General features: G+C 43.9%; 1 long non-coding RNA gene across 1 annotated transcript; it reads right to left on the bottom strand.

Moving 5' to 3' along the window:
* Positions 1–2,799: 2,799 nt before the first annotated feature.
* On the bottom strand, positions 2,800–10,138 carry LOC123389295. Its single transcript, XR_006603884.1, has 3 exons — positions 9,509–10,138; positions 8,789–8,954; positions 2,800–2,853 (listed from the first exon to the last, which is right to left on the bottom strand). It is a non-coding gene; the product is annotated as an uncharacterized LOC123389295 (long non-coding RNA).
* Positions 10,139–23,840: the final 13,702 nt, after the last annotated feature.

The raw sequence follows: 23,840 nt of genomic DNA, 5'->3' as shown, positions 1-23,840 counted from the left end.
TTGCACTGGTGGGAGCACTTTACTGTCAAAAGGTTTTGGGTCCATTATCTTATTTCACTCCCATTTCAAATCTGCGGGTCTGAGGGGGCAGTTACTGTTTTCATGGCCCCTTATGAGCAGGGAGAATGGAACTCGGTAAGTTTGCAGCTTATCTAGAGTCAACTTGCTTCAAACAGTAGGGGAATGGTGCTCTCTCTCCACCAGGTTTCTAAAATGTAGAACCCCTGCCTCAGAATCACCAGGGAGAGCACCACCACAGAAATCTTAATCAGGGACCTCTGGGGTCAGAGTCCAGAAATCTGCATTTTTCTTATGAATTTCAGGCAATTCTTAGGCCTACTAATTATTTAGCCCGGTGTACCATCCTTCACTCTAAACCAGCCATTAGCTCAATTCTGGACGCATTGATTCCTGTATTCTTTTTTCTCAAATAGTCTCCCTTTGAACTGGGAACCCAAGGAGTTCCTTAGGAGAGAGATCAGGTGGTGGTAAAGTGAAGCATGAATGCATGTTGATAAGGCCTATTTGAACTCTGGGGAGGAACACTGGTTGAAACAATCATAATTAAATTGCAGACTGTAAAACACAGCAGAGCCTGGGAACCTGCTCTTCAGTGGTTAAAGCGACATGCAACCCGACTAGCCCGTCAAGTGTTCCGGGACTCAAAAGAATTGACAAAGAGCTTGGGAGTCATTGCAACTGGCAGAACCAAAGCTCCACGGGCAGGCTGGGGGCTGTGGAAACAAGATCCGCTGCAACAAGTTCCAGAGCAAAACAAAGGAAGCATTTTCAAACGGCTGTTGGACGTTTTATAAAGTAAGGACGGGGGAGGATCTGCCCCAACACCCAGAGCGGTTGAAGGAAATACCCAGGGCCGCTGGAGAATGGATTCTGGGGCCCAGAGGGATGGCAGGAGTCATAATCTATATTTTAGTGGAATGTACTCTGATTTTGTGGAAGTGGAAGTGAGTCGCTAGGAACAGTGTTCTTGACTGTATAGTAGTTCCTTGCATTTGCAGCACTCCTGATGGCTTAAAATCCTCCATCTAACCATGCTCATGTGACCCCACAGTACCTTAAAAATACAAAGTCTTGTCACTCTCCTTCACTGGCTGTAATCTTCACCCATGTTCTGCAGTAGTTGTCATCCCTGCTTTGCAAGCAAGAAAGTTTAGGCTTATAGAATGAAGGGATCTCCAGAAGAGCGCCCGACTCATTTGTGGAGAAGCTAGGACTCAACCTGGGAACTTTCCCTTTTCTACACCTGCCCCCCCAGGATTGATGCCTGCAAAAAAAAAAAAAAAAAAAAAAAAAAAAACTGTAGCTCTGGCAATCATAGCAGGTGAAGGCTATGGCAGATGAGAAGACTGAGGCACTTAAAGTACGATTGAGGCTTTGTCCCAGGTCGCGTGGTTATCAGTAGGGCTCAGATCCTGGATCCCGACTCCGGATGATTAGGTTCAAAGTTCATTCGTTCCACTCGGCCTGGCTTCCTCTCATAGTTTATGCGTAGCTACATAAAAATCACCCATGTTAACTCAGAGACTTGGAATAAATACCTTTAAAAAGGGAACTCCCTGAAGTATGGGAGCCCAAGAGATTAAAAAGTCATTACGGTGATTTAAAAGGCCATCTCTGGCTTTAAAAATCTCGGAGCTTTTGGCTTCTCACACTTTGATATTATAATCAAAATACTTGCATCAGGAAGCAGGACAGAAATACTTGTTCTCGGTGATGTCCACATTTCTCGGGTTGGTGTAGATCATTATAAGCTCCAGACAATGGCAAAACCACAAAAGTCATCTCATGTTAGATGCTGGTCATAGGGAGAGAACAATAAAAAGGAAAATTGATTCAAATCATGATTTCTAATGTTAGTAGTTACCAGAGGCCGCAGGAGGACTAGCCCCAGGACAAAAGGTAAAAAAGAGTGCGCTTTGCAGAGATGGGAACAGGTGTGTGTACAGCCATGCCTGTAGGAGCATTATTCAATAGCCAAAAGGTGGAAGCAACCCAAGCGTCCATCAACAGACGGACGGATAAGCAAAGTGTGCTGTATCCACACATACAATGAAATAATCTGTAGCTGTTAAAAGGAAGGGAATTTTGACATGTTACGACATGGATAAACCCTGAAGACATTATGCTAACTGAAATAAGCCAGTCACAAAAGGACAGATATTGTATGATTCCTCTTAGGTGAGGTTCTTAGTGAAAATTCATACAGAAAGTACAATGGTGGGCTCTAGGGACTGTGAGAAGGGGAGTTAGTGTTTTAACAGGTTTCAAGCTTCCAAAAAAATGAGTGTGCCTTGTTGTTGTTTTTTTTTCCTCCCTCATTTCCTATAGGCAATAGGGTTTTATGTCCTTAGGACAGCCTGGAGAATCTGGTTCAAGCTCCAGGTTTTTTTCATCCCTTTGCAAAATATTCACTGAACACAGCACTACAAGCAAACATTAGGACAAATCCAGAATGTGGGACATTATATGAGACAACCCGGCCTCTTTAAAAGTCAGTGTCCCTAAAAAAGGAATGAAGGGGAGATTATTCTAGATTGAAAGAGACATAATCAAACACAATACATGCACGACCTACGATTGGTTGCTATTTGGGGAAAAAAAAAAAACACTCTAAAAGACATTTGGGGAACAACAGAAAAGGTGTGAATATTGACTTACTATTAGGTAATATTTAAAATATTGGAGTCCTGGGTGGCTCTGTCAGTTAAGTGGCTACCTTAGGTTCAGGTCATGATCCCAGGGTCCAGGGATCAAGTCCTGCACCAGGCTCACTGCTCTGCCGGGAGCCTGCTTCTCTCTCTCCCTCTGCCTGCTGGTGCTCTCTCGCTCTCTCTGTCAAATAAATAAATAAATAAATAAATAAATAAAATCCTTAATAAATAAATAAATATATAATCAATCCTGTCAATTGTTCGAGATGTAGTAATGGTACTGGGGTTATGTAAGAGAACCTCTTCATTTGCGGGAGCTACATGCTGAAGTATGTAGGAGCAAAGTGCCATAACACTTGCCATTTTCAAATGATTGAGGGAAAAAATATATATGCACATAACAGCAAAGTAAGTGTACAAAACCTACAAATAACAGTAAAAACGGCAGTCATGAATAAAACAACTATTGAGTTGAAATGGTGTGTATACAGGTGTTGTCACATTACTTTTCTTAACGTTTTTGCATACTTAGTAATAGTTATTACAGGTATGCCTGGGTGGCTCAGTCAGTTAAGGGTCTGCCTTTGGCTCAGGTCATGAGTCAAGGGTCCTGGGATCAAGCCCCTCATCGGGCTCGCTGCTTGGCTGGACGCCTGCTTCTCCCTCTCCACTCCCCCTGCTTGTGTTCCCTCTCTCTCTGCGTTTCTGTCAAATAAATAAATAAATAAGTCTTTTTAAATAAATAAATAAATCTTTTAAAAAATGAAATAAAATAAAATGTGTGAACATTGAGTATTTATGGATTAGTAAATACGAAATCACTACTGGATACCTTCTCTAGTCAAATTCACCATCACTGCCAGTTACTGAGTTCAGGGTGTACCAGGTACTCTGCTAACCCTTCACACATTATTCCGCGTAATCGCAAACACTCTATCAAGAGGGTGCTTTCCCAGTCTCAGGAGAGCAAGCAGAGGCACCCAGAGTAGGTAACGTCTCCCAGACTCCCAGCTGGTGAGTACAGTCAGGATTTGTAAACAGTCAGTCTGGTTACAGACAGGGTAACCGCTTTAGAATTCCTGCGAGTACTGGAGACAATTTTAGGCTTCGAGGCAAGACCGTGACAGAGATGTGTGCAGACCAGAAAGCCTTTCAAAGCCCCTCAAACTATGGCCATTAAAGGTATATTTCTTTCTCTCTTCCTTTTTTTTTTTCCAAGTAAGCCCTAGACCCAACATGGGGCTTGAACTCACAACCACGAGATTAAGAGTCACATGCTCTACTGACTTGAGCCAGCGGGGTGCCCCAAGGGTGTACTTCAACCATGTGGGAGTCAGGTCTACTTGGGCTGCAATGCCCCAAGGTAAAAGCCTCTGTACCCAGGTTCTAGTGATGAATCTGGGTATTTTGAAACCCCCGTCCCCAACCCCACCCCTAATCAGGGAAACTCTGGGTGTTTTACAGCTATTACTTCACCTGTAGTACTAGGCAACTGGTAGCAAGTATGATTAATTATCTCTAGTTGCAGCTGCGATCCACCTGGCCATAAACAATAACAACAATTACAACAGTGAAAATTTATCTAACACTTGCTATGTGCTGGGCCCTGTTCTAAGTGCCCAAATATACTAACAGATCCCCACAATACCCCCATGAGGTAGGTACACTATTATCCCCATTTTAGGAGATAAGAAACTGAGGCACAGAGGGGTAAATGCCCAAGGGCACACAAGGAACCTGATTCCAACCAGAGTCTGCTCCTAGCTTCTGTTATTCCGGAGGTGGAATAAGAGAATTTTGAGAGAGAATTTTGAGGCCTCTACTGGTCACGTGAACCTGTGTTCTGATTCCCAGTTCATTCTGAACTTGACCATGAAGGTCTTTTTTTCTTACAAAACAGCAGTAACTCCTAGGTGGTTTGATATCTGAGTGGATCGCCCCACCTTGCTACGTCCCTAGGACATGGGAGCCGGGCCCCTAACAAACCACAGGAAACTGGCAAGCTTATCTTCAACAGAAAGAAGAGAAGGCTTTCTGGTCAGCGTCACCTGATCTAACCAACCACAAAGCCAGCCACTGGGCCCGTTTGCAAAGTGGGACAGAGCCGGGCCTGCCCCTCTCCTGGCCCCACCGGCTATATTCTACCCCTGCCACTGTCGGGCAGTGTTACAGGAACCCCTTACAGTAAGCTAGGAGCCGTGCTCTGTTACCTCTCCCGGGGACACCTCTTAGGATCCCGTGCAGATACCCCGCTCAAAGGAGTGCCTCTTTAGTGGCACAGTTTCAGGCGTGACAATCAAATGAGTGAAGGTTTCCTTTCTGCTATAGGAAAAAAGACTCAAAAAGAAAAAAAACAGTCTCTGTCCCTCTTCACTGGCCATCTAGCCTGTCAAATCAGCCAAGGCTTTGTGTTCAGTGCTCTCGGCCCCCAGTTCTGTCTTAGCAGGTGGCAGCAGTTAACGAATAGCTTTTCTCCAATTCAAGAGTCAAGCCCAAGAAGGAATTAAGCTATGAGTGCCCGAAAGGATGGGATGGGTATGGGTGGAGAGAAGCTGAGGCTTCCTGGGTGAGGGACAGAGTTGCATTCTGCAAGCCTGGAAGGACATTAAGGGGAGCTTTTTCAAACGGCAGACATCCATGCCTCTTGTGCACTCTCTGGAGGTTCTGAGCCCTGGGGTGGCAGTTGATACCCAGCAGTCAGGCCTCCAAAATGTCTCTGCAGGAGGGTCTTAGTGGCAGCAGTCTGGGGAGAGGGGGAGGCTGTTCTGTTTACGTGGTTCTATATATGGGAAGGAGCAAATATTAATTATCTACAGGGAAGAGTGAAGACACTGACCCAGATTATTTGGGGAAGGTCCAAAGTTTCCTCAAAGCTCCTTCCACCCTCCCCCCATCCCAGGCGTAGCCCATCACTAATGCCTCCGGGACAGTCTCTAATTATTTGACCTTGAAAACACAGGCAAGGGCCTATGGCAGAGGGTGCAGGCAAAGCGGATGGTAATGTTGGAAACTTTTTAGTGTAATAGTTGCATCTTGTAACAAAAGAAGAAATAATGACGGTGGCTATTTTACTGATTACCTCAGACGCCTGTGGCATTCTTCTGCTACCAAGTAGGCCTCTAGATAACAGTGCTGCTCAGGGGAGAGGAAGGGGGGATTTTGATAATGATTAGTATTGAGGGTCCCACCAACCAGGCCAAGGTGGGGCTCAGAGCTTGGTTTCTGTTGATTTGGAAAAATAAAAATTTGCTCCTTGATGAAGTGGAACAAATTCATATCTGTTATTTAGGCATCAGTGGGAGGGCAGCGGGGGTGGGGGGCGCTGGTTTGAGTGATCCTCAAATCACCAGGCATCTGAAGAGGCTACCAGGCTCTGCCCTCCTCCATTTGCTGTTAGTTGGCAAAAGACAAATTAGTCCAGGGCCTCCTGGGCCAGAGTTTACAATGCAGAGTCTGCAAGAACGTCTGCTTTGGGAGCCACGCTGTTCTCTCTCTCAGCAGGTATAATTCCATCACATGATTGGCTTGGATCTGCTTCTCCCTGCTCCAGCCCAAGCCTGCCAATTCAGACAAGCATCGCTGAGAAATAAATAGTCCTTCTCTGCGTCAGCCCAGAAAATACTGGGGGGCTCTTCACATAGAATATAATGAGACTTTCCTGACTTCTGCAGTGAGAGAGGACCTCTCTCCCTATCCCAAGGCCTATACACTGAACTTCCTCTTTGCAGGCAACTCACTGGCCTCAGTGGGGAAACCAGGCTGACCCTGCCCCCCTCTGCACCCCCAAACCTGTCTTGAGCTTTACAGCTCAATGGAAGACCAATCAAAGAAAGAAGATTTCAAAGAGAGGCAGAGGGCCCAGACCCAGGCCTCCACAGAGATAAGAACTGTGCTGCCTTGGAAACTTCCAGTACAACAATGCTGCACCTAACCCCAAGGGTTATTTCTGTTGCAGCATAAGATTACCTTGGGCAGATAACTTTCCCTGTCTGGGAACTGCTGACAAGGAAACCAACAGAAGGGGCCTTCTCAGCCCAAGTTCCAAAGATTCAGTCACTGAGTCCAGGAGAGGGAGAAGTCTCGTCATTGGTGGCTGCCTACCCATTTGTATTTCTTGTGGGGTCCTGGGAAGCCAGGTCAGGGTCTGACCTTCTTTCAGGCCACAGATGTTCTCTCTAGATGTCTGTAGGACAAAGCTGGCTTGGGAGACTCTGGGATTCTGAGCAGCCCTGACCAGGACCAAGAGAACTTAGATCCTATGGTAAATTACTTCCATGAACTCCTTGGGACTTGGGTCAGCCCCTGTGGTGACCTAGTGTTTTACCTGCTCCAATTACTCTGTTTTTAATTTAATTTTAATTTTTAAATTTTTAAGTGTTTTTAATTTAATAAGTCCTCATGTGAACATTTCATAGCAAAAAAAAAAAAAAAAAAAGAAAAAAGTTTTAAAACTCAGAACACCCCACGAACCAATTATTCTCACTTGTGTGTTCATCTGCCCTTTCCTTGTCTACCTGTGTCCATACTGGGTGTAGAGCTGTTTTCTCAACACAGATAAGATTCCATTTTCCTTACCAGATAACTGCTACCGCTCACCCTCTCATTTCATAGCTCAGGGCTTCTAGAAGCTGAATGTTCGTCATTGGGAGTGCTTACTTAAACTTCACATTTTTCGGCCCCTTCTGGTGTGAGACTTGAGTCTGTAGGCCTGGGCATGGGACATAGGATCCTGTTCCCCTCCCCTGATACAAGAGCATAATATTGAAGGATGATGTTTCTTATAAACATATTATAGGGCAATAGAAACAGGATGGTAGTAAAACAAATCACTTTACCGTTTTCTCCAGTGCTGGTGAAAATACACAAGGGTCCCTCCGGTTCCTTAGCTGTCTCTGATCAATGCTGGATTTTCTTCATTTGTCCCTCAAGATCCACTCTTCACCTTTCTCGACCTGTCCCTTGCCCTAAGAGGCTGAGCCACAGGAACTTGAATTGATGGGCTCCCTTTGCCTTCCAGGCTCCAGGAGGAAAGGCTGATGAGGTTGGCCGATTTATTTCTCTGGTTCCTTCCTGTGAACTTACCCTCCCCATCAGCTTTCTTTCTGGGTTCCCTTACCTGGTTTTGCTGCCCTCGGCCCTTTTACACCTCCTGGTGCTAATGGTTCCTGCCCTTACCAAACCAACAGTAGGACACCATCCCCTTTTCTTTGTCTAAGCCCAGCCTAGGCTTAGTAAGTACTGCCTTTTTTTTTTTTTTTTTTTTTAAAGATTTTATTTATTTATTTGACAGAGAGAGATTACAAGTAGGCAGAGAGACAGGCAGAGGGAGAGAGGAGGAAGCAGGCTCCCTGCTGAGCAGAGAGCCCGATGCGGGACTCGATCCCAGGACCCTGAGATCATGACCTGAGCCGAAGGCAGCGGCTTAACCCACTGAGCCACCCAGGCGCCCAGTAAGTACTGCCTTTATTACGCTTTCCTCAAATGACTCACTCCAAGGCTCTCTGTTGCCAGGACCCTGATTGGTGTAACCTTTAGAACATTTTGCTTTTATTACTATTTCTAAATTAATATGGAGAAGAATTTAACTTAATTTTGCCCTTACCTAAGCTTCTGCAAGTGGGATTTTATTTTGCCTCGGTAAAATTTTCCCTTAGTAAAGCTAAAGTAGCTTATTTGAATTTTAAAAGAGAGAAAATAATTTGTGGTTGGTTGGGAAAATGAATACCGTTACTTTCAAGAGATAATTTTGGGTAAATAGGAAAAGAGTCTCATACACTGTGCTTTTGGAACAACCACTGCCAGGTAGTCCTGAGACGGGTCGGTCTCGGGAGCATTGGGTAGGCTGGCCCTTCAAGCACCTCACAAGGCAGCCTGCTTAAGACAGCAGCATCCCTTCTGAAGTGTGAGGAGTTCCCTCCATTAGGACCCGTATCAGTGAGTTTGAGATAAAACAATTTTATGTGTAAGTATAGCCTGCTCTACAGATTTTGGAGACTCTATCCCCAATGCCTGTTTTTGAAGTCCAGGAAAGCTGTGCATACATTTTTTTTTTTAATCTTAAACTCAAGGTTTTTTCTAAAATATACATTTCTCCATATTCCCTATTTTAAAATTACCTATTTTCTCCCACGCTCAGCAACAGCTCCTCTGTGAAGATCTTGATCCTTGTACATCTGGAATGCTGCTCTTACAGATGGTCCTGAGCCCCACAGAAGCCTTAGCCTGGATTCAGTCCCATAGCCTCTCCTCCAGCACCAGCACCTGACTCAGCCTCAGAAGCTCCTGGAAGGCAAGAGGACAGCATCCCAGGCCACCACCCCTGACTCCAGTCCTACCCACTGACCCTCTCCCATTCTAAATGGATTGTTTCCCAGAATCAATCACTTTCAAGATATTCAGTCGAGATTGATTATAAAGGTAGTGTGTTCATTACTGCTCTAAGTTCCTCATAGAAGCTCTTGCGAAAGGGCACCTGGCTGGCTCAGTCAGTAGAGCATGTGACTCTCATTCCCAGGATGGTGAGTTCAAGCCCCACACTGGGCATAGAGATCACTTAAAAAATAAAGATTTAGAAAAGAAGAAGAAGGGGAAGAAGAAGGAGGAGAAGAAACTATTAATGGAGTGCTGCTAAATATTAAGCTTTGTTCCTACTGTCCATGCCCCCCTCCCAGAAGCATCTTACATGGATTAGGCTAGGACAAGTTCCTGTATGTGGGAACTATAGAACAATCTGGAATGGAGGCAAAAAGTGACCTTGGAAATCAAGTCCCCTTTATCTGTGTGTGTTCCCTGCTCTCCTCAACAATCTCACACCAGCCACTTCTTAAACAGCTTACCTTAGAATTGCCTGTGATTTTCCAAACCTTATCTGCATGAACTTACAGCATCTCTGCCAGAGGCTCCAAAGGCTGGTTGTCAGGCTTCCCTGGCTTCTGTCCCCTGAGCCTTCCCAGCGAGCTCTGAGCAGGAAACGGCTCCCTTGCCAAGTCAAGCCTGGCCTGAGCATTCTTCTGATGAAAGGCATGCCCTACCTGTCAGCTTCATCGGACCCAAATAATGAACAACAGCAGCCACTTACTCCCCAGTAAACAGTAGTAGTCATAGCAAAAGTTTTGAGGCAGGTGATGGTTTAATCAGAACTTTGTTTAGGGAATTTTTTTTTTTTCTTAAACTAGCCATAATGAAATTCGGACTTGCCCCTGGGGTCTGTGGGGCCCAAGGTATGGTTACAAATGGAGGTCCACATGCCACATATCAAGAAGTTATAAATCAAACTAACAAACTATTAAATAAAATACGTTCCATCCCCCTATACTTAAAAATAAACTTACAGTGTGAAAGGCTAGGTTCAGATATAGAATGATTGAATTTCTCCGAGTTCCATGCTGGGTAGAATGGGGGAAAGCTGGTCACTGGGCCCTGGCCCATTCAGTTCAAGCTCGGCCCCACATGGCAAAAGACCTTGAGCACATTTAATGGTCATGTCCAAGCCCCCACCTCCCCCTACCCCTCTCCATAAACAACTACCCCTTGGGTACCCTTCAGGTGCAGAAACAAGTACTTTGGTGATGTGGTCTGTCCTCAGAACAATGTACCTAGAGAAAAGACTGACCCAGGCCCAGCAAATAGGCTGTAGAAGAGAAATGGGGACCTTAGGTGGGAACATTTCATTAGCCTGTGGATTCCTTACCCCATGGAGAAATACAGCTAAAGTGGTCTGGGGGAGAGAGGGTTGGCCCTACAACATGGGACCCAGGGCAGAGGGGATACTGTTGAAATAAAATAGTTTGGATACAGGACATAACCAACTTCAAGGAAATCACTGAAAAGGTCATGAGGGCTTCAGGCCAGATGGTAGCCCAAGAAAGGAGAGGAGGGGAGAGATAAGAGATGTCCAAGAAGCAGAGGCAGAGACCAGGGCCTTAGCCAGCTCTGCCTAGCTTTCTTGGAGCCTAGCATGTCCTAGGTTCAGCCCTGACAGATTCACATCTGCGCTTGGCTTTGTAAACGGTTTGCCATGTAAACCTTCCCTTTGCCTAAGCTTGTTACTATTCTTGACAGAAAGCATATCTCACTGTCTCACTCTTAATCTCACAAAACCGAACTGAGGGTGGCTGGGGGTGGGGGAGAAGGGACAGGGCAGCTGGGTGATGGACATTGGGGAGGGTATGTGCTATGGTGAGTGCTGTGAAATGTGTAAGCCTGATGATTCACAGACCTGCACCCCTGGGGCAAATAATACATTATATGTTAATTTTTAAAAAGAAAGCAAGCAAGCAAGCAAGAAAGAAAGAAAGAAAGTCAGTCTCAGTAAATTATTACTTGGTCAGTTGCAAAGGAAACCAAAGTTTGCCCAGAGAGAGGGAGAGTAAAGCAAGAAAAGGGCTAAAGACAGGTTTGGGGGAATCACAAATTTGCAATACAGAAAAAAAGAAAAAGAAACAGAAAGAGTCATCAAGGTTCAGGGAGAACTAGCTCACTAGGTTGAGGATTTAAGAAAGAGGGGCTGTCCAGTAGAAGATGAGGCGTGAGAAAAAGCCACTAAACTTGGCTACTTCAAGGTCATGGGTGACAAACGTGGGCAAATGGACACACCAAGATGCTGGGAAGATGTAACGAGCTCTTCACAGATGCTGGGGTCTTCCTCCTTCCCTGCTATCGGGAGCAGGTATGACTGCCCTGCCTGCTTCCACACCTCCTTCCACTGGGCATGCTGGTGAACCCTAGCACCCTCAGGGCCCAGGCTGGTTGGAAACACGTCAGAGAACAGGGAATGATGTGCCCCAGTCCAGGATGGGACTCCTTAAGGATGGATAAAAACTAAACAAACAAGCAAAGAACCACTGGATTCTTGGAGATTCCCCGTCTTTACCTAAAACTCTTGGAATCCCATTTCCTCTTGTTCTGCCTCGCCTCGGGAGAAAGGCAAATCCCAGCCAGGATATCAGCCTTCTCTTCCCCAGCAGCCAGCTAAGGCAAACCAACTTCCCACCTTGCTTGTCTTCTCTCAAGGGTGTGCATGTGTGTGTGTTCATGTGTGTGTTTTTGGGGGGTGCGGTGAAGCATGATCCCCTATGGAATCTTTCTCCCAAGTCTCAACAATTCAGGAGTAACAACAAACAAGTACCAATAACTTTCTATTTAAGGAAGCCCATCTACGGCTTGCTGTTCAGACAGCTGATGACAGAAGAAGCAGGCTATGAAGCCTGCAGAGGGTTTTCCAGGAAAGTAGGCAAGCAGGAAGGACAGCCTGTGCCCAAATTCTCAGCTGTGATAGCAGCTCTAAGACAGTCACAGAAGAGAGAATTTCAGATGTGTGAGAAATGACCCCAAATAGGCAACCAACACTCCAATTGACTTCCTCCCCTTTGAGACCCCTCTCCACCCTATCTGAACCCCTTCCCACCCCATCCCCCACCCCCCAACCCACAACTCCCAACCTGCGTGATCTGAAGGCTGGGTGGCCACCAGCACAGTTCCTTCAGGCAGGGAAGGAAGGACAGAGGCCACAGCCCTTCCTCTGATGCTTATGAAAAGCAGATACAGCAACACACTATCAGCCCTTCCAAACACACCTTGACAATGTGCTCCACGAAGAAATTTAAAAACTACCCCTCGGGGTGCCTGGGTGGCCCAGTGGGTTGAGCCAGTGACTAGGTTTGGGCTCAGGTGAAGATCTCAGGGTTCTGGGATCCAGTCTGGGATCAGCCATGCTCAGCGTGGATTCCGCTTGCGATTTTCTCTTCCTCTCTGTATCCCTCACTTTCATGCCCTCCCTCTCCCTTGCAGATAAATAAATAATTTTTTTAAAAAAAAATTACTGCTCATTTGAGAAGTGGGAGAGCCCGATCTTTTCCCATTGATTTTCCCCCTTTTTTGATTCAAATATCTGCAGGCCAGGGGTGCTGGGAATCCCTCTTTACTTTCTCTTTGGGGCCATTCCTTGATGTCTTTCCTCCTTTCTCAGGAGACAGAATTTTTTTAATCCACCGGCTAAATCTGCTCTTTTCGCCTGAGGACCTGGAGGGGGTTTCCTTAGTAACTTCATGTGGTAGTATCTCCCTCGATCTTCTCAACTGCCTGTGGAGCAAGGACTGTTGTCATCTTCCCCTCACAAAAGAGAAACAGATGTTCTGGAAAGTCCAGTGACTTGCCCAAGGCCACTCAGATAATGAGTCCTAGAGCCTCAGATTGAATTTCTGCCTCAGGCGCTGAAGCCAGTACCAGGCCCACCAGATCTCAGGCTGCGGGGCTGGCTTGGGGCAGGAGGGCGCACTGAGAAGAGGAACCTCTAAGCTTTGTCTTTCCCTCCTGTCAGGGAGCCCAGACATGAGGAGTAGAGAGCACATACTGCAAAGAGAAATAAGAAAGAAAACAGACTGGCCCTTGGAGCACTGGCTTTAAACTGCTTTGACTGTCACCCATAGTAAAGAACACATTTTATATATTGACCCAGGACATTGTATAAACAAATTATATATACATGCATATACAAAGTTTTACCAAGAGTGATGCACTCTGATATATTTTGTTCTACTCTATTGTACTCTTTTTCCCCCTTTTGTTTTTTTAAAGATTTTACTTATTTCTTTGTCAGAGAGAGAGAGCACAAGCAGGGGGAATGGCAGGCAGAGGGAGAAGCATGCCCCCTGCCAAGCAAGGAGCCCTCCGAAATTTGATCCCAGGACCCTAGGACAGTGACCTGAGCCAAAGGCAGCTTTCCAACAGACTGAGCCACCCAGACATCCCCTTTTTTTCCCTTTTAATGGTTTTTGACTCACAAGATTGGTTTCTCTACCCATGACGGATCTTGACCTGCAGTTTGAAAAATGCTGCCTTAAAGCATAAACTTCATGTTCGGAAACAAGCTCTCATACCACTCTTGTATAAAGCGCCAAGTGGGCTGGTGCCCGACACATAATACGTGTTCAGGAAATACTTGTTGAACTTCTGGATTCTTAAGAAAATCTATAATCCACAAATTAAACAATTTGTTCTGGAAACTCTTCAGTTGGCTTTGTGTGAAAAAGATAACCCTAATTCCAAATTTCAACAGACAAATCATTCCCAAATGACAAAGCTATAAATTAGTCTCTGTTATGCATCTAGACCTGAAACTCTAAATGAAAATACTAGCAAATGGATTGTATTCAACAACCATGGTTAACTGTTCTGTACTGCACACTATCCTAGGGGCTAGAGATAGAGAAACAAATCAGACCCAGTCCCTGCCATCAACGAGCTGGGTTGTGGCAGGAGACTGAGAAGTGAAGCCAGAATTACAGTGCAGTGTGATGAGGGTGGCACAGGCTGCCATGGGAGAAGAGGTGGGCTCCCTATCCCCCCTAGAGACCCTAAAGGAGACAAGACATGTTTCCTCCAAAGCCACCCCAGCCTATACTTGAAAAATGAATGGCGGTTAGATGGGAGGATAAGTAGAAGAGGGCTGTATCAGGCAAAGAGAATATCATATGGAAAGTTGTGGCAATCATAGTTGATTGCCTCCCTACAATGAATCCACATTTCCTGTCCCCAGTGTTCTAATTATTTGGGAAGTGGGGGTGGGGCAAGGGAGTGTCCCCTCCTACTCATTATCATTCAAGGGATAATTCTGATTAACATGAGCCATATATGATGGTCCCAGGCTCCTTGCCAGTTACTAGTTTAGGAACGGGCATAAAACCCAAGTCTGACCAATGGAGATTCAAGACATACCTTCTAGGAGGGGACTTCAAGACAAGTTTCCATGTTCTTAAAAAGAGGCTCTTGGTAAGAAACACCAGTCCTTCTACTGAATCCTGCATTGCCTTGAAGGGATGCCTGGTGGTGATGCAGCCATCTTGTGCACAGGAGGTAATCTAGTCTGGAGGATGGCAATCAAAAATATAGAAAAACCAGGGACCTCAATGGCCTTGGTGAGTAGCTGAATTAGCCAGCTCTAGAACTACTCTATCCCAGGACATGTCATTTAAGATAAAAGATTTTCCTCATTGCTAAAGTCCATTGATTCAGGGGTTCATGTTACTGTCAGTCAAAATGAACCTAAAGGGATACAAAAGCTATGGAGATATAAAAGGCATGTTCTGGGTTCTGCAAGGCAACAGTTGGATACAAAGTCCAGATCATACTGTACTACAAGCTTCAGCTTCAAAATGAGATACAAATAACTACTAAACAACTGGAAAATTCAACCTCATTTTTAAATTTTTTAAAATTTTTTATTGTGTTATGTTAGTCACCATACAATACTTTATTAGCTTTTGATAGTGGCCCAAGATTTATTGTTTACATTTAGCACCCAGTGCTCCATTCAATCCATACCCTCCTTAATTCTCATCACCAGGCCAATCCACCCCCCCCTCCCTTCTCTCTAAAACCCTCAGTTTGTTTCTTAGATTCCACAGTCTCTCATGGTTCATCTCCCCTTCCAATTCCCCTCTTCATTTTTCCCTTACTTCTCCTAATGTCCTCCATGCTATTCCTTATGTTCTACAAGTAAGTGAAACCATATGATAATTGACTTTCTCTGCTTGATTTATTTCACTCAGCATAATCTCCTCTAGTCCCATCCATGTTTACTTAAAAGTTGGGTACTCATCCTTTCTGATGGCTGAGTAATATTCCATTATATATAAGGACCACATCTTCTTTATCCATTCGCTTGTTGAAGGGCATCTCAGGGAACATTCCTAAACTTCATAAAATCCATCCATGAAAAACCCACAGTGAATATTATTCTCAGTGGGGAAAAGCTGAGAGCCTTTCCCTTAAGATCAGGAACAGGACAAGGATGCCCACTCTCCCCACTGTTGTTCAACATAGTACTAGAAGTCCTAGCAACAGCAATCAGACAACAAAAAGAAATAAAAGGTCCCAAATTGACAGAGAAGAAAATCAAACTCACAGATCAAACTCACAGATGACATAGTACTTTATGTGGAAAACCCAAAAGACTCCACCCCCAAATTACTAGAACTCACATATAGCAATTCAGTAATGTGGCAGGACACAAAATCAATGCACAGATATCAGTTGCTTCCCTATACACTAACAATGAAACTATAGAAAAGGAAATTAGAGAATCAATTCCATTTATAGTAGCATCAAAAACCATAAGATACCTTGGAATAAACCTAACCAAAGAGGTAAAGGATCTATACTCTTGGAACTATAGAACACTCATGAAAGAAATTGAAGGAGACACAAAAAGATGGAAAAACATTCCATGCTCATGAATCAGAAGAATAAACATCGTTAAAATGCCCATGCTGCCCAGAGCAATCTATACTTTCAGGGCCATCCTGATCAAAACACCATCAGCATTTTTCAAAGCGCTGGAACAAACAATCCTAAAATTTGTATGGAACCAGAAAAGACCCCGAATAGCCAAGGAAATGTTGAAAGAGAAAAACAAAGCTGGGGGCATCACGTTGCCTGATTTCAAGCTATATTACAAAGCTATGATCACCAAGACAGCATGGTACCGGCACAAAAACAGACACAGACCAATGGAACAGAGAGCCTAGATATGGACCCTCAACTCTATGGTCAAATAACTTTCAACAAAGCAGGAAAAAATATCCACTGGAAAAAAAAATCTCTTCAACAAATGGTGCTGGGGAAATTAGACGGTTATATACAGAAGAATGAGACTCGACCGTTCTCTTACATCATACACAAAGATAAGCTCAAAATGGATGAAAGACCTCAATGTGAGACAGGAATCCGTTAAAATCCTAGAGGAGAACACAGGCAGTAACCTCTTTGACATCAGCCACAGCAACTTCTCTCAACCCCATTCAAAACTAAAACTTCAAAACTAAAATGTGATGCCATTTTTTATCTCCATATTGACAAAAGATCCCAAAGCTTGACAATACCCAATATTGTCAAGGGGAAACAAGTGCGCCATTTGTTATGGGAGGATTATGCATGGTATACATCTACGGAAGGCAGTCAGGTACTATTAACCCTTGCTTGACAATCTGACCATCCCTGAGGCCAATCTAAAGAAAGACAATGTGATGGTCAGGCTGACAGGAGCATCCGGATTCATTCAAAGATTGTATTTTATTTGTAAATTGCTAAACCTCAATGTCCCATTCCAGTTCTGGACTATCTCTTTCAGGTTCCCTGCCCCCTCCTTCTCCCCCCACCCCCAACCAGCTAAGGTCCCACTGGCCACTGCACCATAGGCTGGTTTGCTACATGTGCCTTCTGTGAAAATCTTCCAGAACAATGCTCCATCTCTGAGTCTGTTTCTATGAAACCCAGTCTAAGATACTATATATGTGTGCAAACATGCACACATATATACACACATTTCTTTACAAAGGAAGCTACAAAACCTGCGTTGTCTAAAAAGATGTGAATGAATGAAAATAGATGTTCCTGGATAGGAAGCCAAAATATTACATAAATACCTGTTTCCTACAACTTCAGTTCTAGTTCTAGCAGAATCTTGTTTAAGGAAAAAAAAAAAAAAAACAAAACCCTAGAAGGATGTTTTTAAACATATGACAAGAAGAAAGAAAGGAAAACTCTAAACAGGTAAGAAAGAAAATGTGTTGGGGGAGGGGAGTTAAGGAGGAATTACTATCAAAAGTAAAACCTACAAAACAATTAAAGTAAAATAGTGGAACAGACAGCTTCCTAGAATTTAATAAAAAGATCAGTAATACATCTTAAGTTTCATAGAAATTTTAGTATACTAGGAAGATGTCACAATACAATAAGATAAGCAAAGTTGATTGTTGTTTTTTTTTTAAACCTATAAATGGTGGGGGGAAACTGATGAGCAATTTGGGAGGAAGGGAAGAATTTAGATCCACATCAAAGCGAATTCCATTTTATATATTTATATATTTATTAAGTAATCTCCACACCCAACGTGAGTCTCGAGCTTACAACCTGGAGACCAAGAGTCAACATGCTTCACTGATTGAGCCAGCTAGGTACCCTGAATTTCATTTTATTTAAAGACTTAGATGTGCTTAAAACTACAAAGTCCATTGGGTTGCCTGGGTGGCTCAATGGGTTAAAGCCTCTGCCTTCAGCTCAGGTCATGATCCCAGCGTCCTGAGACCAAGCCCAGCATCCAGCCTGCTTCCTCCTCTCTCTCTCTCTGCCTGCTTCTATGCCTACTTGTGATCTCTGTCAAATAAATAAATAAATTCTTTAAAAACAAAACAAAAACTATAAAGTCCAGAAGAAAGAAAAAAATAGGATTAAATATTTATCACAGTGCTAGTGGGAAGGCCCTTCTGGTGACTTTCTATCACATTGACATATTTTACTTTCTTCATCACACTTATAACTTTCTGGAATTATTTGCATTGTGTTTCCTTCATTGCTACCTAATTTTCTTTCACAAGATGATAAACTTCATGAGTACAGGATTACTACAGAGCAAAAATGAAAGTACTTGACAACATGAAGATTTCAGAAAAGAAACTTTGCATGTTAAAAAAAATCGCCAAAAGACAAATAATATACTAACAGATATATTTATAAAAAATATGACCAATAAAAGATGAATGACATTGTGATCTCAAGAATTTACACAAGTTGATAAGATGTTTTTTAAAGATTTTGTTTATTTTTGAGAGAGCAAGAAAACAAGCACAAGCCAGGGGAGGGAGGAACAGAGGGAGAAGCAGGTTCCCCGCTGAGCAGGGAGCCCTGCCTGATACAGAACTTGATCCCAGGACCCTCGAATCATCACCTGAGCCAAAGGCAGATGCTAAACCGGCAAAGTGACCTAGACACCCAAGTTGATAAGAATCTTAAGACTTAGCTAATATCGGAACAGACTTGTAATAAAATAATCCACAAAAAAATTAGTAAGTATGTGGAAAAGTATTCAATGTTATGAGTTATCAAAGAGAAGCAGATTAAAAGAAGTATGGTATTTCTTTCACTAAATTAACTAAATTAACATTAGTACATTAACTCTTAACTAAATTAACCTCCCCAAAATTAAGACGCAAATTCCCAAATCTGGGGCTGGTTATATTGGCACTTTTATTCATGGCAAATGGAATCCTAAATGGATGTAATCGATTAGGAAAATAATTTAGAGTCCCCAAAATGTTTATGCCCTGTGACCAATATATCTCTCTTAACCCCCAATATATCTCTTTAAGAGAAGGGATCTCTAACAGAGCAGCAGAAGCACCAAGCCATTGGCAAAATCCAGAATTCCATCCTGATATGGCCTTCCTTCCCAACCCATATTTTTATACTTGTGCTGTCCAATAGAGTAGCCGCTAAGCACATATGGCTACCAAGCACTTGAATATTTCCTGGCTCAGGAGTGCCTGAGTGGCTCAGTCTGTTAAGCATCTGACTCTTGGTTTTGTCTGGGATCATGATCTCAGGGCCGTGCTTTCAAGCCCTGTATTGGGCTCCTTAAGCCGGACTTTTAAGAAAAATATTTTTTAATGTATATATAAAGATTTCAAAGACTCAGGGTGAAAAAAGAAAAAAATAGATCATTAATAATTTTTATATTGATTACGTATTGAGTTGACAATATTTTGAATACATTGGTTCAAATGAAATCTGCTATTAAAGTTAATTTGATCTTTTTACTTTTTTTTACTTTTTTAATGTGGCTATTAGAAAATTTTAATATTCTAATTAATTACCTGTGTGGCTCACATTTTATTTATTTTGGACAGCTCTGTCCTAGAATTGCCCTAACCTAATGTGACCAGCATCCTGAGGGAATCACCTACTTGTAATTGACACTATTCTTTGTATCTAGTTGTACCAAGGCTGGCTTTTCTTCTAGAAGAAGGAGCCTGGAAGTCTAAGTGGATGACTCAGCAGAGGAAAGTGCCTTCCCTAATGACCTTATTCCTGTACCTAAAATTCTCAAATGAACCACAGTGTTTGGTGGGTTGTTGAAATGAAAGGAAGTCACACGGCAGTGTAAGTCTTTCCCAGATTTACAGTCCCCTATAAGCACTGGGTCTTCGACTTGGGTCCATCCATGACGCCACCACACAGATCTACAAATCTTAACAGGTTATAACATAGTACTGCTTAACATGCTCCAATGATTGCTCTTTCTTTCTGCCTGCCTTGGCCACAAAGCCCACAAGACCCGCTTCTCTATCTGTCCTTTTCTTTCTCTTCTCTCCACACAAGCCTCACTTCCTCAGCCTGGCCAGCTTCTCTCTCTCTCTCTAAGCCTCCAGAATACACCATTTCCCAGCCAGAAATGGCTCCTCTGGTTGCTTTCTATCACACCGGTATATCCTAGTTCCTTCATCACACTCAGAATTCCTGAAATGATTCCTGCTTATGATTCCTTCATTACCAGCCATCTTTCTTCCACAAGATAATAAATTTCATGAGAAGAAGGATCCTGTCTACCTTGTTCAACACAGCATCTGCGACCTCAGAACAGTGCCTGGTGCACAGCAGAGATTCTACGAATATTTGTTGATGAGTCTATGAATGAAGGACAAATGATTCCTCCTACTCTTCCCCAGATACGCTTTGAGTTTTCTTGTCTCAAAGAAAGTCTTGCCTCAAAGTGTCTTTGCTTTTGCTGTGTCCTACCACGTAGACTCTTTATTCTAATGACCTAAAACAGCATACTTTTCACTTCAAGTATAAAACCACACAACTCGAAAGCATTTGATGATTCGGAGGTTTTTTGGTTTTTGTTTTTTTAATCACACATAATAAGTCCAGAAGTGGTGTCATTCCAGAATTGCCTAACTCAGTGGCTTAATGATGTCCTCAAGGAAGCATGCTGTCTCCAACCTTTCCCAGCTGCCACTCGTACCGTGCCAGCTGCTGTCCTCAGCTTTCCCCTTTACATCTGCTAGATGGCAACAGCAGCTCAAGCACTATGTTCTTACACAACATCTCAACCCCAGAGCATCTCAGACTTACAGGATTTCCCAGAAGTCTCTTCTGCAGAGTTCCCTTTTATGCTTCATTGTCCAAAATTATAGTACATGCTGCTCACTTCTAATCCAGCCCACATCTCAACCAACTCCTGGCAAGAGCTAAGGATGTCCTTGATGGGCTCAAAGAATCAAGATGAATTTCCCTCACAGGGCACGTGGAATGTTCAGTCACTTAAACCTTCGACTCAGGTCATGATCTCAGGGTCCTGGGATCCAAGCCCACATTGGGCTCCCTGCTCAGTGGGGAGCCAGCTTCTCCCTCTCCCTCTTTCTGCAGCTCCCCCTGCTTGTGCTCTCTCTCTCTCTTTTTCTCAAATAAATAAATAAAACCTTTAACAACAACAAAAAGATGAACTTCCCTCTGGCTATTTCTGAGTTCCTGGTCCCCTGGAGTAGAGGCTGCTAAGACAACAAAGGAGTGGGATTAGGGTGGGGGGAAGGGTTCCAAAAGACAAATTGTTCTCAGAATAAACCACTGAAAGTTTCCAAACCACAAAACCCTACTAGATTTCCAAAGTACAGCTCAAATCTTGGGTCTTTCTTTCATTAATCCTCTGATTATCTTAAGCAGAAGTAGCCACACCCTCCTATGAATGTAAAACCTTGGGTTCAGTCCAAAAACTTTGTGGAGTCATTCTTAATTTCTCTCTTTATTCATAACCCCATACATTAGCTCTCTTGTCTATGAAATACATTCAGAATGTAATCTTATCTCGCCACCCCCGGTCCTGTTACCCTGGTCCAAGCCACCATCATTTTGCCCCTGAATTATTGCCTGCTTGTTGACCTCACGCTTCTCTTCGTGCACCCCTAGAGTCTGTCCTCACACCAAGGAGATCCTTCCGATATATAAATCAGATCATGTTACTACTCTGCTCAAAACCCTCCAAGGGCTTCAGAATAAAATCCGAAGTTCTCATCACACCCCGCAGGACACTCTGATGTACCCACCACTTCTGCAACCTTATAGCCTATGCACATACACACACCCTCTTGTTCTCTGCCTTCTAGCCACATTGATCCTCCTGTCCTTCATAGAATGCACCAAGCACACGTTGCCTTTGTACTCACTATTCAGCTTGCTTGGGAAATTCCCCTAGACCTTCTGATGACTTGCTCTTTCCTTTTCTACAGGTTTTGACTCAAATGCTACTTTTCCAGAGAGATCTTCCCAGACCTCCTCTCCAGAAAAAATCACCTCGCTCTGCTTCATTTTCCTTCAAAGCACTTGTCACATGTTGGCGAATTATATATTTACTCATTTACACTCTGTCTTGTCTCCTTAGAACCTAAGATCCATGAAGCCAAGAGCTTTATCTGTGTTGTTCACTGGTTTAGCCTCAGTGCTTACCACAAAACAGAGCATGTAACAGGTGCTCGAGATGCTGCTACTGAACTGGTTGCAACTCCTTGAACCTCTGTTATCTGCCTGGTGTTTTTGGCATGGTTTCTGGCCATTACCTTTGCGCATGCTCATATCTTGTCTCTTGAACAGGAACATAAGCTTCTTTAGGGTATAGCACAATTCCTGGCATAAAGAGACCTTTGGCACCAATTAACAAGAGTAGGGCCCCATTCCGTTGCTCATAAGTTTACATTGACAGATTTAGAGGGAAAACACATTAGGGGAATAAGAGCTGTTATCATTTTACCTACCCTGTACTTGGCAGGACTCTGAAAAGCTGAAATATGGGACAGGACAGCATATTCGGGACAGGGTGTGGAGCTTGCACTTCTGCCCTAGAAGATGGTCCAAATTAACTCCTTGAAGAAGAGGAGGGCAGCATCTCTCTGATATTGAAAGAAGGATAAAGGGCACATTTCCTACCCCCTACCCCATGATTTCCCCTGGAACTGGTCTTTCCAAGTTTGTTTACAATCTTGAAGTACTTTGCAACGGAATGGGGCCCTACTCTTGTTAATTGGTGCCAAAGGTCTCTACTTAACAGATGTTACACAGAAGTAGAGCAAAACCAAGAGTGGTTTAAGGTCACCTTGAGTCACTACTCAAATTTAGGAAGGAAACTCAGACTTACTCCAGGTCCCACCCCCCAGCTGCAGCTCACTCCAACCTCCCAAGTACACTGTGGAGGTCCCAAGAGGGGCATCTGAGCCCCTGGAGAGGAGGTCCTGTTAGCCCATGCTCTCACTTCTGCACACAGCGCTCTCACGCTAATTCTAGCAGCAGGGCCATTTACCAGACTCAAGGGAACCAGACCATTTTCAAATGTTGGTAACATTACATTTGCCAGCGGAGAAGGGGACAAATGAGGAGACAGAAGACAGAGCTTTTAAGAGAAGAAGAAAAAGATATCATTGGATGTACGCTAAGCCAAAAAAGCAAATGCCAGGAATAACTGTGAGCATTGTTTGAAGCCAAGTCTGTGCAGAAGGGCCCCAGGTGGAGGAGGAGGCAGGAGGTAAGGTGGTCTGAGGACGCAGAGCAAATGCCCCACAGGGCGGGGCAGGAGAAGAGGGACATATTTTAAGCAACCTTAAAAGACTCGATTTAGCATCCTGCAGGAAATGAAAAGCAGATGGGTTGGTTTGGAACTTGTTTACATTTGATTGGCCTCCTGAGGCTTCCAGGGCATGGTTAGGATTGGAGAGAAGGGGTATTTTAGGCAAATATAAACAGGTGTCCGTTCTGAGAGAGTTGGGCCTCCCTTAATTGGCTTATCTCCTCACCCCCCCTTTCCCCCAGGCAGATCCTCATTCCCCCAGTCTAGCACAGGTCTGGTTGGAATGGTATCAGCTTGATTTAACTACGGATCTACTTGCACCTTCTTAAGGGAACTAAAGGCTAACGCGTCTCTTGCCTTCATATCACACCCCACTGAGCAGAGAAGCAGAAACAGAGGCCTGGACTTGGGGGAATGGAGCGGATACAAAATGGTTCACACCAAAGGTTCTGAAGTTCGTACAAAGCCCCACGTTAGGACACAGACTCCTGGGTCTGTTCAGTAGACCTGGGAGCGGCCTAATGGGCACACACCAGGGTCACCTGGCATCAAAACATACGGCTAGCTGGGCCCTATCTGCCGGGACTCTGATGTTAACAGTACGGGTGTGACTTTGGCACCGTTTAAAGCTCGCCAGATATTTCTAAGGCACAATCAAGGCTGAGAATCACTGGTCTTCTTCTCTCTTGCCTGCCATTAGTATTATAGCTTCAGCTTTATTTCAATTAACCTTCAAAAGGTGGCCTCAGAGTGATTAGGATCACAAGAGACCACAGGAT

The sequence above is a fragment of the Mustela putorius genome, unplaced genomic scaffold, assembly GCF_011764305.1.
Source record: "Mustela putorius furo isolate JIRA1106 unplaced genomic scaffold, ASM1176430v1.1 tig00000129_pilon_pilon_pilon, whole genome shotgun sequence".
NCBI lineage: Eukaryota > Metazoa > Chordata > Mammalia > Carnivora > Mustelidae > Mustela > Mustela putorius.
The sequence above is the reverse complement of the archived record's forward strand: the minus strand, read 5'-3'. Positions and strand labels throughout refer to the sequence as shown.